Source organism: Calonectris borealis, chromosome 6 (genome assembly GCF_964195595.1).
Source record: "Calonectris borealis chromosome 6, bCalBor7.hap1.2, whole genome shotgun sequence".
NCBI classification, from domain to species: Eukaryota; Metazoa; Chordata; class Aves; order Procellariiformes; family Procellariidae; genus Calonectris; species Calonectris borealis.
The window spans coordinates 33,108,305-33,125,238 of record NC_134317.1 but is presented as its reverse complement, the minus strand read 5'-3'; the positions used below and the strand labels follow the sequence as shown (position 1 = coordinate 33,125,238).

At 42.4% G+C, this 16,934-nt stretch overlaps 1 protein-coding gene across 3 annotated transcripts in view; it reads left to right on the top strand.

The window, feature by feature from the left end:
• Positions 1–13,944: 13,944 nt before the first annotated feature.
• The window catches only part of SLC39A10 (solute carrier family 39 member 10), a 41,362-nt gene continuing 38,372 nt past the window's right edge, over positions 13,945–16,934 (top strand). For all 3 annotated transcript variants that reach the window (XM_075153626.1, XM_075153627.1, XM_075153625.1), the window contains exon 1: positions 13,945–14,149. The gene's annotated coding sequence lies outside the window, so the exon portion shown is untranslated. The remainder of the gene's footprint in view (positions 14,150–16,934) is intronic.

The window sequence follows — 16,934 nt, the reverse complement described above, 5'->3', positions numbered from 1 at the left end:
TGGAGTATCTACGCTGCATACTTTTCTGCAACAACTTCTGGCAGTTGAAAGCAATGAAATACCTTACTGCTTACAATGAAATATACTCAGAAATGTTCTGTGAATGGCTTAAAGAAACTAAAAGCCAAAACAATTTTCTTGAAGGGGTGAGAGGGACGGGAACCTTTCTTCATGGGAAAGAAACCAAGCCATGCCATTTAATGATAGCTGTGCATTACTGCTTAATTGTAGATGTTAGTTTTATCTTTTATATTTTTCTCTTCCATTGTCATTTAAAAAATCTCTACTGAAACTGAAACTTGAGAAACAAAACTAACTTTGAAGTTTAATCCAGAGTTCATTGAAGTGAGCATATTAATTTTAGGAGATTTTGCATCAGTCATTTGGTATACTGCTTTTCTCGTAGAGCCACATAATATTTGGGAGCATATACATATATACTTCTCTGCATACTAGAGAGGCTTAAATGTTACTATCAAGTAGAGAAAGAAACAATGTCATCTTGGTTCATACTGAATTCAGTGTGTCTGAAGCATTTCATAAAAAAGCAGATTTGTTATTTGTTATGGTGGTTGTTATGGTGTCACATACCTGGCAGAAATCAAGACTTTTTTTCTTTTTTTTTTAATGTGTATGCAATGTACCTAAAGAAATAACATGGCTTTCAAAATTCCTGGCTTCTAACATCTAAGACTTCTCCAGAAATGGCAGAATCTGGAAAAGATCTAAATCCTTGGTAGTCTCACGGCAGGAAACACACACACACCCCCACACCCCATTCACGCGCACACCAGCTTCATGTCTGCCACGCTCTACCTTCCATAACAAATGCTCTTGTCCTAATTTGGTGTATGGTCACGACCACATTTTTCAGTAATGATTGTGACATGCAAAGGACATGATTCAGCAAGACCCTAAAGCATGTGCCTCACTCGTAGCACATTTACATTCCCATTGATTTGAAAGGAGCTACTAAGGAACTGAGTCCCGGTAAATACTTGCCTGGGTAAAGCCAGCAATATGTTTTAAAGTCTTGAATTGGAGCCTGATAAAGGGTAAGTACCGTGTTCCTTTATAAACTTGTTTTATCATCATTTTCAGGGAAAAAATTAAACGAAGCAGACTCCCTTTGAGTTCACTAGGTGACTACTGGAAATGATTGCTTCAGGGTAATAGAAACCAAATAATCTTTTTTCCACATTCTCTTGGAACTCCACCAGCCACAAGCACAATGGGGGGCGGAGGGAGGCAGGTCTTACATCCCGTTGTCTCCACAGGACTCACTGTTCCCTACTGAACACGAGTGTCAATTTTTCCGATGGCTTACAGATTTGTCAGATGGAAAGCATCTTTCTGCCAAAGATAATGTAAATGTTTGGAGTGTATAGGTAAAGAACAAAATTGTGTCACTCAGATATCGTTCGGTAATCATTCCTACCTTGTAGTTTGTGGATGCTTTGCAGTACTTAAGACTAAATTTATTAAATCCCATCTTCAAACATCTCAACAAAGTAGTATTGCTACAGGTATCACAAAATTATATACAACATTTTTTTTATACCTTTTTTTAAAGATCAATGTCGAAAGTTCTGTAAAAAAGCTCTAGCAGTCAGCTTTTTTTTGTGTGTGTGGGAGGTTTCTGGTGTCTGGTTTTGCTCCTCCTAGAATGTGGCAAAGTGAAACTAAAGGAAAACATTTTTTGCCTCCTCTCTGAACTTATATTAACAACGTGCATTTTTCCGAAAACAGAAGAGAGTTTCAAGACCATACAAATATTATTGCTATGCTTTAATCCCCTGAAAATAAAGTCAGGCTAAAGCAAACAAAGTCCATTGAGGAGAAGCTGTTTTTCCTAGGGCATTACCTTCAGGGCACTGTGACAGGCTGTTCTGGTGGGTCTCACTGTGCAAGCATCAAATAGGAAAGCGTTCTCAAGCTGCTTCTTCCTGTATGATATTGAAGGAAAACTGTTTTAAAACTTAATTCTGTGAAGATTATTCCTTATCAGTATCTCAGGAACAGAATACATATATATTCTATGTCCTCTACGTCACCAGGGCATGGCTGGCTGAGAGAGATGCTCTGTAATAGCAGTCAGTGGTTAGAGACTTCAGAGGCCTGCAGTGAGAAGAGTGACCAGGCAGTGAAGAGAGGTAGATGGCTGAAGTTTTACAGCTGAGCCCTTACCAGCAACGGATTTGTTTTTTCTTATTGATTCCTCTGTACTTGTCACTATTCAGTTACAATTCCACCTTGGCAAATGCTGTCACAGAGGAACCACCAGCCCTAGTTTAAGTACTATGTTTCCTGACCTTCAAAAAAAAAACAAAAAAAAAAACCAAAAAAACTCAAATGAAAATTTGGTCATGTCCTAATACCAACATGACTTTTCTGGAGCTGCATTGGTGATAGTAGGAGGAGAAATTGGAGGAGAGAAGAAGGAGTCAAAGAGGGAAGACTACTTCAGAGGAGGAAATCTATTTTAGAGCATCTCCTAGATTGGATATGTTTGGATGTGTAGCATTCAAAGGCAGTGGTCTGTTGTGAACATGACTGTCCCCATCTTGCACACACCTCACCACCAGCACAGACAACCAATGCATATTTTTTCTGGCATCATTAAAGAGAGAGACTGGTTGGGGGAGCGGGGGGGGCGGGAAGCACACACACAGCCAGGAGCCTGCTGTCAATCATTTCTCCTACTCTTCTATGACACCAACATCTTTTGGTGTCATAGACTGTACAAAAAAAAAAGTCCTGTTTCATTCACCCACGAGCCCCACCTCAGCACAGGGTGTTGAACACAGAAGTAGTATGCTGCTCTGCTCTGCTCTGCCTAAAGAGTAGATGAGTTATTATTTACATTGGGAAATGTTTTCCACCTGCCTCACAGATTAGGTTCTGTTGAAGTATACACTGTCAGAAAAGGACAGGGCAATGCTGTCCCCAGAAGGAATAGAACTGCTGGCCTGTTTCCTACAACTGGAAACCAGAATGTCTGTATCTTTGGGGCCTCTGCACAGATGAGATCATAAATTTGAGTCATGTTGGGAAAAAGAAGGTGGGCTCCTTTGGCTGAGATTCTTGAAAATACAAACTACTGCTTTATGAAGACTGAATCAACTCCGACAAGGTTTCTGTGGCCAAGTTATTTTCACTGTATCTGTCAGAGTTTAGGAAATTAGGCTTCATGAGGACAAGAGAGAGCAGAGTTGTGTGCTGTCTTCACTTAGAGGCATTATAAGCCAAAATGGCTGGTGACCTCGCTGGTGGTTCCAGCCAAAGGGCTGAACATGAGCCATAGCAGGACAGAAAGCTGTAGGATACCAGGGGAAGACAGAATTGCTCTGGGTGCAATGAATAGATAGAGATGGTTTGGGTCAATTCCATCTGCCTGTGCCAAATTCTCAGTGTCTTGTTATTTCTTCCCCATTCAGCTTTTTGAATGATTGCTGATCAGGTTATGTTAGCCTGAAGACTGACTCTCTGCCTCTTGCCCTCGGGAGATCATTGACCTTTGAGATGAATGCTGTTTCTGTGCTGTTTTGCAGTGCAATGCATTTAAAAAAAAATATGGAAAAAGTTGCAGTAATTTTGATCCACCCCACCCTCCCCTGCAAAAATAGCTTTTCTCTGCATTAAGGTTTTAGATTACAATTAAAACTCTCAGCAATAACCTCTGAAAAATAGGCTTCTGCTGCTTTTGCTGTTCGCAGTAACTGGGGCTCGTACGCTGCACACATCTCCGTGCTCAACAGTTAAAAGTTTTGTGCAGCAATTTGAAGTCTCCTTCTGTGAAAGCAGCAGAACTAGAGCACTACCATAATATTGGTTTTACTAGCTCAAGGTTCAATTTCAATATAATAATAAATAAATAAACCCCTGTTCAAACAGCTCCTTAAAAATACAGTAGTTTGAAAAAGAAACTGCATAGATAGCAACTATTCCTGTTGAGGGAAGTGACTACAGGCCATGCAGTCTCTCCCTCCTGTAAATGAGGAAGAGCAAAATTAGAAGAATCAGACTCCGCTGTCCTGAATGATGAAGCTGGCACTCAGCGCCGAGTAAGTGGGCTGATCTGTTCCGTAACGTGTGCGTGCTGCTCTCGGGAAGGGGGTGCATGCAGCAGTCTCAGGTACGTCATGGCTGGCAGTTCATTTTCTGATTCCCTGCTGTTTAGAAGCTGCATGATCAAGTCTGGTTTTGCCTAATTAGTGATAGCTGTGATACTGTCAGTGTCTTCTGAGATAATGGGGCCAAAATTTGTATACCTTTATTTTAGGGTAAGAAGTGTAGATTACATTAAAACCGAAGCCACCTTGGAAAAATAGCAATAAATTCTTGTCATTCTTATGCTATGAATTTGACACATCCTGTAATATAAATAATGTTAACCTGGAATCACACTGTCCAAACTAAGTACTTTTCGGTCATTTGAGATAAACTTAAGTAAAACTCCGTGAGCTGGTTTTGGGATGAGAATTTCCCAGAATCTGGCCTCTGCTTCACATGGGAATTTGGCAATGAGCCAGCCCAGCCCAGCCCAGGTACATGTGAGCCAGGGAGCCCCAAGCAGTCTCTTTTCAAGTAACTAGCTTGCCTAAAACATTCTTATTCCAAGCTTCCTTGCAAATTATTAGTAAGTATTGACTTTAGTTTTAGCTTCTATTTAGTTTTAAGAAACAATGTGTTGAAGCTCCTGTGTACAATTTCCTTCTTTTCATTATATATATTGATTTGCCAAAGGATATTATGTTGTGCTTTGGAAACTTACTCTCAGAATTTTAGCGAACTGGAAATTTTATAGATTACAGGCTTTCAAACTTCAGCTTTACTTGCAATTAATCCAGTGGATTTGTGTCTTGTATACTTAACATTTAATTAATAGAAAAGTAATTCTGAAAATGTGAATGAAATTACAGTGTTTACCCCGTTACAAAGACTTATACTAAACTATCTGCAAAAAATAGAGAAAGATGTAGTAAGTGCTGTTCAAAGTAAGGCTATGATTCAAACAGCTGTGTTAAGGTACTAGGGTTAGGTAACTACATAAGTGGTCTGATAGCCAAAAGCTGCTCACTTTTAATATATAAACAGGGTGAAGCACCTTCATGGGTGATTTTTCTTCTTTTAAGAAATAGCTAAGAAACCTCAGCAGTAACTTATACTGAAAAACCATTCAGAAGTTATACAGATACACTCTTTGCATGTTTAGAGAAAGCCACCTGTTGGAAGTAGTTCCACAAGACACATTTACTGAGCAATGGCACCATGATTAAATGAAAAAATAAGTATCAGTTCACTCCCAAGAACCTTAGATTTTGCCCCCACCTGTCCAAAAGGCAGTAGTATTTGTTTTCTTTTCCAATTAATTTTCAGCCTTGAATTACATCACTGTATGCTTGTGGAGCATTTTGCTATGGATTCAATAATGTAACCTGTTATAAAGAACAGCTTTTGCTGTTTTTTTTTAAATATCCTTGGAATGCACTGCTTTACTAACAAACGGCATGAACTCAAGCTCATATGTTTTTCTTGGAGAAGTCCACAAAAATTTCACTAGAACTATCATAGAGGCTTGTGTGAGTTTGCCCTTTGTGCATATGGGAATGAATTTTTAGTTATATTTATGAAGGGAGAGGTGAGGGATAAGAGAAGGGAAGGTTATCTGAGAGGGGTGGAAAGACATAAATAGTGTGAGTGAAATCAAGCATTTTCAAGCATAACTTTTTTTTTTTCTTCTCTTCCCAATTTCAGTGTTGACAAAACTGGCATTAAGTTTGTCTCAGACTGGTTTGCTTCCCCTGAGTTTGACAGTCTCAGCAATGTTAGTCCAACCCAACCATTGCAGAAATGGCTTTATTTTCCCTCTGCTTCTTTACTGGCATTCCCACCCTTGAGTCTCCTCAGAGCTCTCTCAATGCTCTAATACGTGCCGAACACATCACCTGACATGTCAGCAAAGACGCATGACCACATCCCCACTTCCACAAGCAGTCTCGCTAGTCCCGTGCTCGCTTGAGGAAATGCTTCAAAACTTCTCTTCCTTTTCTGAAGGATAATGGGATCTATTCAGAACCCCGTTACTTTTTTGCTTCTATAGCTTGCTCTCAGTGGAGTTACTACTGGTTTACAGCAACAGGCATCAAGTGAGGTTGCTAAGTCATGCAGCTGAAAAGTAGCAATGAAACAGGCCGCCTCATTTCTCCGCCTCTCTTCCCAGCTTCTAGCTGTGCAACATCCACGTGGCCTGTCTCTCCATGTAATTTCACTGGTATTCATCTCTGGTTTTCACAGTTCTTGTCATTTAGACCATATTCTATGTCTCCCTATGCTTCATCTTTTTGTGTATCAGCTGAAGTTTACTCTCTTCTTTGGAGCTGTTTATGCTTAAATTCACACTCCTACTTGTCATTAAAACTGTAATTACCATCCAACTGTGCAAAGCATTTTGGGGCAGCAACATGGAAGATAAAGCTGCAGCACTTGCTAGTATTGTCAAATGGTTGTAGTTAAAGATTTGGAAATCAGGGTGTTTCCTAATGTCATTCATACTCCTGCTGCCTCCTTATTTATTTTCTGTAGAAATGGGGGGGTTTAGTATGCTTTTACATTGTGGTATGGAACAAATACAAAAAATGTAAATTATGGGGAAAAACCCCAACAACTTCAGTACATGCCAACATTTCAAAGCCAAGGTCATGTACTTTTAACATTGATGGCACCCTGAAGGCCAGCATCCTACTGCTGCTCCCTCTAATTCCCATTCATGTAATTATCAGGCATGGAAGGATAAACATAGCTAAGCTTAAGCTAATTCTTGCCCTAAACTATCAGCCAGTCATCAATAATTTTGATTTTGAGAGCCTTTCTGTTGATTTTAGGTTTTGCTACTGGTACAGTTGCAAAGAAAAGAAACAACAAAGAAAAACAGAACAACAAAACACCCGTTTCATAATTTGCTTTATTTCTGCAAACAGTATCTTTGTTTGTTTTCCCTGCCAGTGCATATTCTTGTCTCCTGTCTTCTCTGTAGGTGTCCCTTTGAGGCTTCAGATCTGTGATAAGGAAGGGATGAGCCTGTACAACGTCCCTGCCCATTCATTCAAGCTTAAGTTACTGAAGCATGTCCACAATAGCCGATACTGGCTCCCCTTTCCACTGCTGAAATTTCATAGATGATCAGTCCCTCCTGAGGTATTCAAAACAGGTAGCCAGTAACTTAAGGATGTCTTGGCTTCCTGATTCTGCTGCTCATAATGGAGGAATTGCGGGCGTTCTTAAAATTTGTCATTTCCACTTTCATGTGCAACAGAGGTGAAAGAAATGGGGAACTTCACCCCAGCTGCCTATTAAAATCCAGCTTTAGAAGAGCTGTGCTTGTATTACTCAGCTAAGTCTAGGTCATACATAAAGACTGCCATTCACCAAACTAGTGGTTAAAAATTGGCAGGGACTGACATAAAAGATACTGACCTTCATTTTTTTTACTTTAATCTGCTCATTGATTCTTTCAAATAATGTCAGGGACAGTATCATTAAATTTTTCCATTCTGTTTGAGAAGAGGGCGTAAAACAAATTTCCTCAGCATGGAAAGAGATTACGTTAAAGTCAATATTTCCTCTTTGGTGAGGTGGGTCAGTTTTGGAATCGATCCAGTTTGCTTTCATAAGTGTCTTTCATAAGCCTTTAGAGGAATTGTCAGTTTACCCCACCCAGCCAGCTAACACAGCTTTGTTTAATGTTTTGAACCCTGCCTGGCTCCAGCAGAGAATATCCCGTATTTATTGATACAGAGCTCTTCTATGGATATGACCATAAGTTCTTGGTGCTCAACAATCTCACCCTGGTCACGTGCTGAAGGAAGCAGCTGACTGGCCTTTCCCTCCCATCATGACATTTTTACTGTGTTGTCGTAAAAAAAAAAAAATAAATAATCTCATAACCATATGAGATATCAATTAATCCAAAACCTACGTTCTGCTTGCTTGTTCTAAGAAGTGAAAGGCTGAAGAGGAAAAGGCGTGAGGGAGCAGTATCAACTATGCACGTGGCAAATCGTACAATACAGCATACAGTCTGGGTCATATCCTTTGGTATGAAGATGAGATCCTTCTGCAACCAGTGCATACAGGTGTTTTCCAACAGGCAGGAAGGAAGGGAGAAAAATAAACAAACCCAAGTCTGCAAGAGAGGAAGGAGGCTGTGACACGCTGTCCTCATTTTCTAATATCTTCCATTTTAAATCTTACCGTAGCCCTGCTACCAGCAAATCCTGTGTGTCTCGGACCCAATGAAAGGGCTTTTGGCTGCTTTAGACAGTAGGACTGGCAAGTTGTGTTTAAAACAAATAATAACAAAACAAAGGGAGACTCTAGTAAAGTAAAGTTTGCCCAGCAAGAGCTTTCCTGTGGATAAGCTATACTAGCATTTGCTAGCTTTGCAAAATTAACCAAAGATCTATGAGTCATATTGGCTTTTTCCATATTGCAGAAAAAAAGCTTTGTGTGAAACGAATACTTAAGTTGTTGCTGCAGCATCACGCCCTTTTGCTTATGTCCTTTGATGTTTATGTAACCTTAGGTCTAAAGCCAATGAAAAAGGTTTTAATTGTTTTTCACTAAAAATGTCAGCTTGTGTTTAAAAACAAAACCAAAAAGCCCAGCCCGTTCCCACAAAGAGGCCAACTCCAAAACTTTTGAAACAAAGATCTTTAAAACCTGTATCTTGTTTTGGCAAGTTTAAAAAAAAATCATGAGATTCTGTTTAAACTAATCTCCTGTCAATATTACACATAGTACCATATTTAAAATCATGCAGACTGTGTCATTGACATCAATACTTTTGCTTCAAAACCTACACATATGCCTATACATGTATATATACTGTCTGAACAGGGGAGTATGTACGTTGTTGTAAGAGAAGGGGGGCAAGTATTGTCTTAAAAAAGAAAAAAACCAACCAAACAAACAAAAAAAAGCTCAGATGGATTTCCCTTTTTGTCTCATGAGTAAAGAAACTTTCAAATTACACTTTCTAGTTGGTGCAAAACTAGCCAGATCTACTTTGAATTATCATTGGAATTTATACAGTTGAAGCCAATTAGAACAAACTAAACAAATCTGCCAAGCAAAGGCTTAAACAAGATCACCCAGTTTAGCAGGAATGTGAAAAAAAGCTTGTATAGTCTCTACTAAAAGTACCATTTTTATATATGGCCTTGCAGTTAAATAAACTCGGGCTTTAAATTCATTGCAAACAAGCGAAGTAGTCCTGAGGCAGTGAAATCGCCCAGGGGACATCACTGCCTATTTCCAAGCATGAGCTTTAATTACAGAATCACTACTTGCTTGTGGCGATACTTAAGCTCACCTTGATGCTTAAACACCTTCACTTACGTCCTTGCCATAAGCAAAGTTTTTGCTGCTTCAGGACCCGCTCTCAGTGCCCTCTTATATAGCCTGGGAATGAGGACATATCAAACCTATACCAAATAGTGAAGGTACAAATAAATCTGTACGATACAACTAACCACAGATGGTTATATAGGAAGTACATTGGTAAATTCAAAGCAGAAGGGACAACTGTCAACAGGTCATATTTTGGGATCCTGATTAGGAAATTATATAATGAGGAAAGAAAATGTCTTCTATATGATTTCCTGATATTTCACTTCAGCAGCTCTTGTCAGTGCTCTTCTGAGCAAAGCCGCCTGTAGTAAAGTGCTTTCACTCCTAAGGAATTTGCTTCTGCTTGGCAAGTCGGCATCGACAATAGCTGTGCCCTGCTAGCCATTCTCTACTCCTCGAGGTTAATTCTGCCACTTGCAATCTCCATTAATCTCTTCAGCAAGCTGAATAATACTTGTTGGCCGTTGTCAAATAAGAAATGGCATTTCTGACTTTGATTCAGGCCCTTAGAATGAATGAAAGGCAAGGACAGAAGCTAGAAAAATGTTTTAAAGAACAGGAAAGAAAATATACATGTAACATATACACCACAAATACAGCTACATTGGCATTCAAACTGACCTAAATTGATTAAATCTTTGGACAAGATGATTTCAAATGAAGGAGGAAGTTGATGTTTCAAGCCGTCATCTTGGCTTTTTCTTGAGACATCAATATTTCAAAAATAAGAAAATTAAATCGGGTTCTTCAACCGAAGTAGTTGAATTTGCCAGAGACTTGTGCTTTAGGGGGTAAATTAATAGGGAGTAAAAACTTGCTTCTAAACAAACTACTTTTGTGTGTATGTATATATGTCAATCTTCTATCCCTCACATGCAATAGGGTTGTTACGAGGGAGGATAGGAAATCAACGTATGAGATCTGTCAAACTGCCCAATCTCACACATCTTCTCTTTAGGCCTGCATCTCACAACTGAAGCACGACACTATATCCTGTCCTTCCTTTATCATCTTCTGTGCCAACACAGCTAGCTGACCTAAACGAGGGTCTGCTGATGAAATGCATCAGGTCCACGGGCTACTGGAAAGAGGTCATAGCACTGTACTGGAGCTGGAGATGTGCCTCTAGACAGGACCCCGTCTTGAGATGAGCCCTGCTAGGAGCCACAATCTGCTTTTGCAGCATTATACCCCAAGCCCTTCTATATTACTTGATAGGCTATATTCCCTTCCTGCAGCCCCATGTACGAGCGTGTACCGTGCAGTGTTACTCAAAAAGTGCGTGCCCTGTGAGAGGAGAGGGGAAAAAAAAGACAGTTCTGTTCTAAAAGTACAGTAACATATCGTTCTGTTTGAAGCTTGAAAAGTCAGTCTGGATTTGTTGCATGCTTTTGTGTTATCTCAAGCTATCAGCGCTCTTGCAGTGCTGGCTACCCTGCCTTGCTGTACCAATTTCCCTGCAGCATAGAAAGTTGTTCCACATGCTTTACAGGGGAGCATAATTCTCAGCTGCATGCTTTTCATAGTAATGCCCGATTTAAGTTTTTGTTCGGGGTTTCTGAAGCTGAGGTATAGAAACTCGTACTTTCTTTTCTTTAAGTATTGATGTGCAGGGCAGTTTGTGTACCAAAATATATAGTTAAAAACTACGGAGAAGTAACCTAACTGCAAGATACAATATACACCCATAGGGAAAATACTCTAAAAATATTCTAGATACATTGAAAAGCTTGTTTGTATCAAGAGAAAGCCATCAGCAGACTAACTGGGAAGGTTATAACCTAACTCAAAATAAAAATGAGACTCTCATTTCTTAACAGGAAAGAATACTCTATCTCATAGTGCTGGCAGGCCTACTGATGGTCCCTTCTGGCTTTAAAATACACAAATATATCATAGAGCGTGTAACAGCTGGAGAGGAGGACATCTCCTGCATAGAGAAGCCACTAATATAGAGTTTTTATTGGTATACCTTGTTTGGGTGAATCTCTGGAAAGTAGCTATGTGGCATCAGTACCTCCACAATAAGGTAAAGTTGCCTTCAGAAAAGCTTCCTTACCCACCTACCTAACTTTTCCAAGTTTTCTAAATACAGTAAAACTAGTACCAAATCAATCAATCCTGAAATTTCAAAGAACCTTTCTGTATTAAACATCTTAATTTCAATTCATCCACTGTAGGACTCTTACTGGAGTTCTTGATTTTGAGAGTTTTTTAATGAGATTTTTACATTATTTGAATTTTACTCAGAAAAACTAACAAGCCCCATATGCTCTATTTTATTACCGTGTACAATTCACTCAGAATAAACTCTGAAGGAAGAAGATACAGAACTTTACATTTTTTACATTCTTTGCACTCAGTAGTTTTCTTTCTAGACCAAACAGCAACACAAATCAGTCACGCCTAGTGATCAACACTGGCTATTGTGGTAGGTGTCTAATGACCGATGTCAGAATCAGATCTGTATTTTATTTGCTGTAAAAAACCCTGAGAGATAAAGGACCTGCTTTGAGGCAGAAATCATTCAAATCGTACAGATGATCTGGTGCAACACTTTGGTATAGGACCTCATAATCCCTTTTAACAGTCTCTAAAACTTGACCTGAGCAGAGGTTGTCAAATTTTTTGACTAATATGGTTTGTATTCTAGTGATTTATTCAGTAAGATATTTGGAAAAAAATGAGGGAGGGAATGTAGATGTTATGTTTTCCCCTCAAAATAAATACTAAAGAGAGAAAAAGGTGTTGGAGGAGATTTGAAATTGGAAAGTCTGTCACTGGGACTTGAAATGATAGCAAAAAAAAAAAAGAGTAATTGGAAAAGTTCAGTAAAGGTTCGGCATCACATACCAAAAGATTGGTGTAGCATAGCACACAAAGCTGACGTGGTCTTAGGTCCAGAACTGTTTGATAGGTCTACAAGTCTCTCTCTTTATCAGTTTGTTACATTATCTGCATATAATGAATATTTATCTTATCTAGAAAAGTTTACTCTGCTTTTCTTTTGCACTATGAGTTCAGTTTTATGCTTACTTGTTCTTTGGAGTCTTAGAGATACCAACTTTCCTTTGGTTCCTAAACAAACACTATTAATCCTTTACTTTTTTAGTATTTTAAACTGGTTTTGTTTTCTAGGGATATGTCACCAAGCAAAATTTCACGTAATGACTTTGGGAGCTATCAGGGTGGATAACCATGGGGCAAGCCTTGGATTGAGATAGGACTATGGACAGGATTGGATTCTGGCTCTGCCAGGTCAGACTTAGGGTAGTGCTGGTGTGAATCATCTGGTTTAACAAGGGACAAGTTTAGAAAGGACTAGGTGAATTAGTTCAGTAATCTAAGTGTCTAAAAGAAAAATGCATGTCTCCTTAAGAAATAGCAGGGAGGTTGGTTTGCTTGTAGAATGAAGCCTGCTATGGAAACATCAGTTATTTTTGGAGGAAAATGTGGTGAAAATTGTATGCAAATTTCTCAGGAAAAAAAAATGGAACAGCCTAAAACTTACTTGAAATGTTCATACAACTGCACTTCAGCCTTTGAACATACTTTCTATAAATAACCATTACAAAATAAGCTCATCTACTTCAAAATAGTATTTGATGTGAAAGACTCCTATGTGTTGTAGGTCTTATGTTATAAACCAAGATGTCCACTGATCCTCAGTGTTGTCCTAGTAAACGTTGCAATTTACGTAAGGTGTTTTTTTTTTTTTAGTTCTATAGTTGTTGTGTAGGAATCAAATGTATCGTGATGAAGGGCCCGACCTTGAAGAAGGGGCTTGTTTATCATCTAGATAAACAGGTTTTGCTTTTATTTCATGAGGGAGCCCGACAGGACTTTCTAGAGTTAAATAAATGGGGGGCATCTCGTTCTCGGAACGGTACCTCGGTACGAACGCCAAGCTCTACCCATGAAATATCCCTTTATTCCTGAGAGACCCCTTCTCCCCGCGCCAGCGGGAGCCCAGACAGCTCCGCGCCGGCAGACGCGGACGCGAAGGCCCGGCCCCGACTCCACCAGCAGGCCCGGTTCCGCGCCCAGCGGCCGGCTCTGCGCCGCCGGAACAGCGGCCCAGGCCGCCCTCCGCGCAAGCGGCCAACGGCGCCGCCGCCCGCCCTGCCGCCGGCTTCCCCCCCCCCCCGCCTCCCCCCCCTTCTCCCCCCCCGCCTCCCGTCCGGGGGACCGCAAGGCTCTTGGCCGGGGGCTCGCCCGGGCCCCCCGGCCGTTGTGCGACAGCCGACATCGCGGCAGCGCTTGGCGCCAGCTCTGACCAGCGCAGATGGCGCAGGCGGCACGGCTACCGCCGGCGCTGCTCGAAGCCGGGGGTCCGCCGCCCTCCTGCCCGGGGCCGCGTCCCGCTTCCCGCGCCGACCGCCTCCCATGGTCGCTTGAGTGATGAGCGCAAGCCGCCGCAGGGAGGGGAGGGGGGGCAGACACTCGCTACGCCATTTTCGTAGTCCGTGGTGGAGCAGGGGAGGGGGGAGTGAAGCGGCGGGGGGGGGAGGGGAGGAAATGGCTCCGCATTGGGCAAAGCGGGCTGCGGGGACGCGTGTGTAGTCCGATCCGCATGGTGCGTAGGGGTGAGTGTGGAGAGCGCGCCGGGGCTTGGCGTAGCCGTGATTGGTGAATAGCGTATCGGCGGCGGCGGCAGGAGCTGCAGGAGGAGGAGGAGGAGGCGCCGCGGCGGTTTGGTACCGAGCGGAGAGGGAGATGCACACGGCACTCGAGTGAGGTAGCTATAAAACCCCATTTGTTTACATTCCCTCCCCCACAACCGGCCGGCGCTGCGGTGAGGGTGGCGGCCGGCCCCGGGCTGGCGGCGGGGGGGCAGGGGTTGCGGAGGAGGAGAAGGAGCCGGTGACGATCGGCAGTAACGGACACCACCTTCCCCGGGATGCGGAGCGGCATGCGGGGGACACGGCGGTGCGGCCGCCTCATCACGTGGCGGCGCCGAGACCCGCCGTCGGGCCTGGGGCTGCGCGGGTGGGCGAGGGAGGCCGGCGGGGGCCGGGGGGGGCGGCGGTCGGGGGGGCCGTGCCCGGCCTCCCCCCCTGAGGCAGCGGAGCACGAGGCGCCGCCGCCGCGGCCCTGGCGTATGCCCCCACCCCCTTTCTTCCTTCTCCTGCTCTTGAGGCGACCATGCGGCAGGTAAATCCTCCCCGCCCCCCTCCCCTTTAACGGGGGGATTGGGACGTGGCGGCGGCTGCGGGGCTGCAACTGCCTTGGCTGTTCTGGGCGGAGAGGGAAGGGGGGGGCGCCGCGGGCCCCCGCTGCGGCCTGTGGGCGCGGGTGGCCGGCGCAGCGGGCGGCCCGGCCCGCGGCGGGCTGGGCTCTGTCCAGGGAGGCCTGTGTCGCCTCGCGGGTCCGGCGCGCACGTAGCGCTCTTCGCGTCTGCTCTTCCATTTCCCTTGCACCCTTCCTGTTCGGAGTGCGGTTTGGGAGCGCCTCATCCCCGCGGAGCCGTCTGTGCGCGGCCACGTGGAGGCCCCGGGTGTGGGCAGAAGGTGCTGTCCCTTCCCGTTTGGCACAGGGTGCTGCAAAGAAAGAGTCGCGTACAGGGGGTGAGCTTTGGTGGCGCGTTTGTGAAGGACTCTCGTAGTAGTTTGCTGTATTTGTTCGGGGGCAATATGGTGATCGCGGGTGATGAACAAGCCATGCGAGTAAATCTCGCTTGACTTGAAGTCCCTCGTTAGCGTTAACAACTGCAGCAATTGCACTCGGGCTGTAACCTGCACGTAACCTTAAAGGTAAGAGAGGGTCAGGAGACTTTGTCACTGGCTGTAGTGTACCGTACACAGAAATCATGAGTGAAAGGAATTGATTTACTGTTCTCAACCATTTCTGCTGTTTATGCTGCATCCTTTGGAAACCTATCCTTAACGTTGAAACTTTGGAATAAAATTACTCTTTAAAATCTTCAGTTATCTTTGTCTTTTTTGGGGGGCTTCTGTAGAAGTGTTCATACCTGCTAGCTCTTAAATTCTTGCCTCTGAGCAAGAGTTGCCCGAGTTAGAAATAATTCTGGTTTCTAGCACTCTAAACACTATGTATTTAACAACCACGATTTTTTTTTATTAAGATAGGATGTCATACCATAATACTGAGGGAACCTGTGATACGTGGAGCCTGATACAGCATTGAGAAATGCACACTGGAAGGCCCGGTTAGTTTTCAGAAATGTGGAAGCAATTGCTGTCTAACAAAAATAATTCCTGGGGTGTGCCAACTAGTATGTTCTAGTGTCACTTTGGGTAGTAGTAAGTAATACAATGACATGAAATAGAAAACTTTCTGTACGAAACAGGTATCCTATTAAGTTTTAAAAGTTCTATTTTAGAGAACACACTCGGATTTTCCTTCACTTAAGAATGTGCTTTCCATTAGATGCATAGGGGAATAGGTATCCTGTGTGGACTGGTGAGGCATACTGCTTGACTCGAAGAAATAGACTTAACTAATGGTTACTTCTGAGGCTAGTACTCTGGTATGATAATATAAGAAAGTAATGTGAAAAATTTCTGCAGCACTTCTTTTTAAACTGCTTTCAACACTTAAATACTTTTGAGGAAAAAAGTATGCAGCCATGCAATCTATTTCTAAAAGAGAATAGGGCGTGTATATAGGCTGTGAATTAATTGTGTATGTGTTTTATGAGATTTATGGTGGCAGTTCCATATGGAAATGTGCCTTAGTGTCCACAGAAGGTGGATGTAGAAGGATTGTACACAACTGCCTATCTGGAATAGGCAACATGAAAGGAGATTCTGCCTATTAAAATTCTCCAAAACAATGAGGTTTGTTTTAATTAATATTCCTTGCTTTCATGTAGGTCTTTGTACTTGCCAGGTTGTCTTAAATAAAAACCAGGTACTAAGTTTGGAGTATGTATCCAGTCAGTCATAAAATGTGCAATTATAGAAAAGTTGTGGTTTAAAATGGCGCAAATACGCTCACAGGCTTAGCTGTCCTAACGTTTGTTTCTCCCATTACAAAAAAAAAAACAGTGAAATTGGCATATTCCAGAAGGCTGACCTTTGTCTACTACAGTGCTTGGAAATACTCCTTTTTAATTAGTGATCTCAAGATTTATGTGACATTGTAACAATGTCCCATCTTCTGGAGTTGGATGGTGAAAAGTCAGCAGGAGAGTATTGAGTGCATATGGTACTTAGGCCTTAAAGTTAATAAACCATTCCTTTTGAATATTCAGTAGGAAACCTTCGTAAGATACGTACTTTTTGTGTAGTTGACTTGCACAAATAAGGTAAATGTATACACATGGAAAAATGAGTATATCCAACCTGGCATAGATTTCCTTCTTCACTAAGTCAGTCAAGCAGCTGTAATTTCGATACTTCTATTCGTAACACATTTTCTGCAAAGGAATGGCTGATTCAAGTAGGAAGAAACTTTAGGTAGTGCACAGATCACATGGACTTCAAGCTTGGGTGTATATAGACCCAAAGGGAGCATGTTTGGACTTCTTTACTTTGGCTGTCCAGTTTTAATGTCGTTTG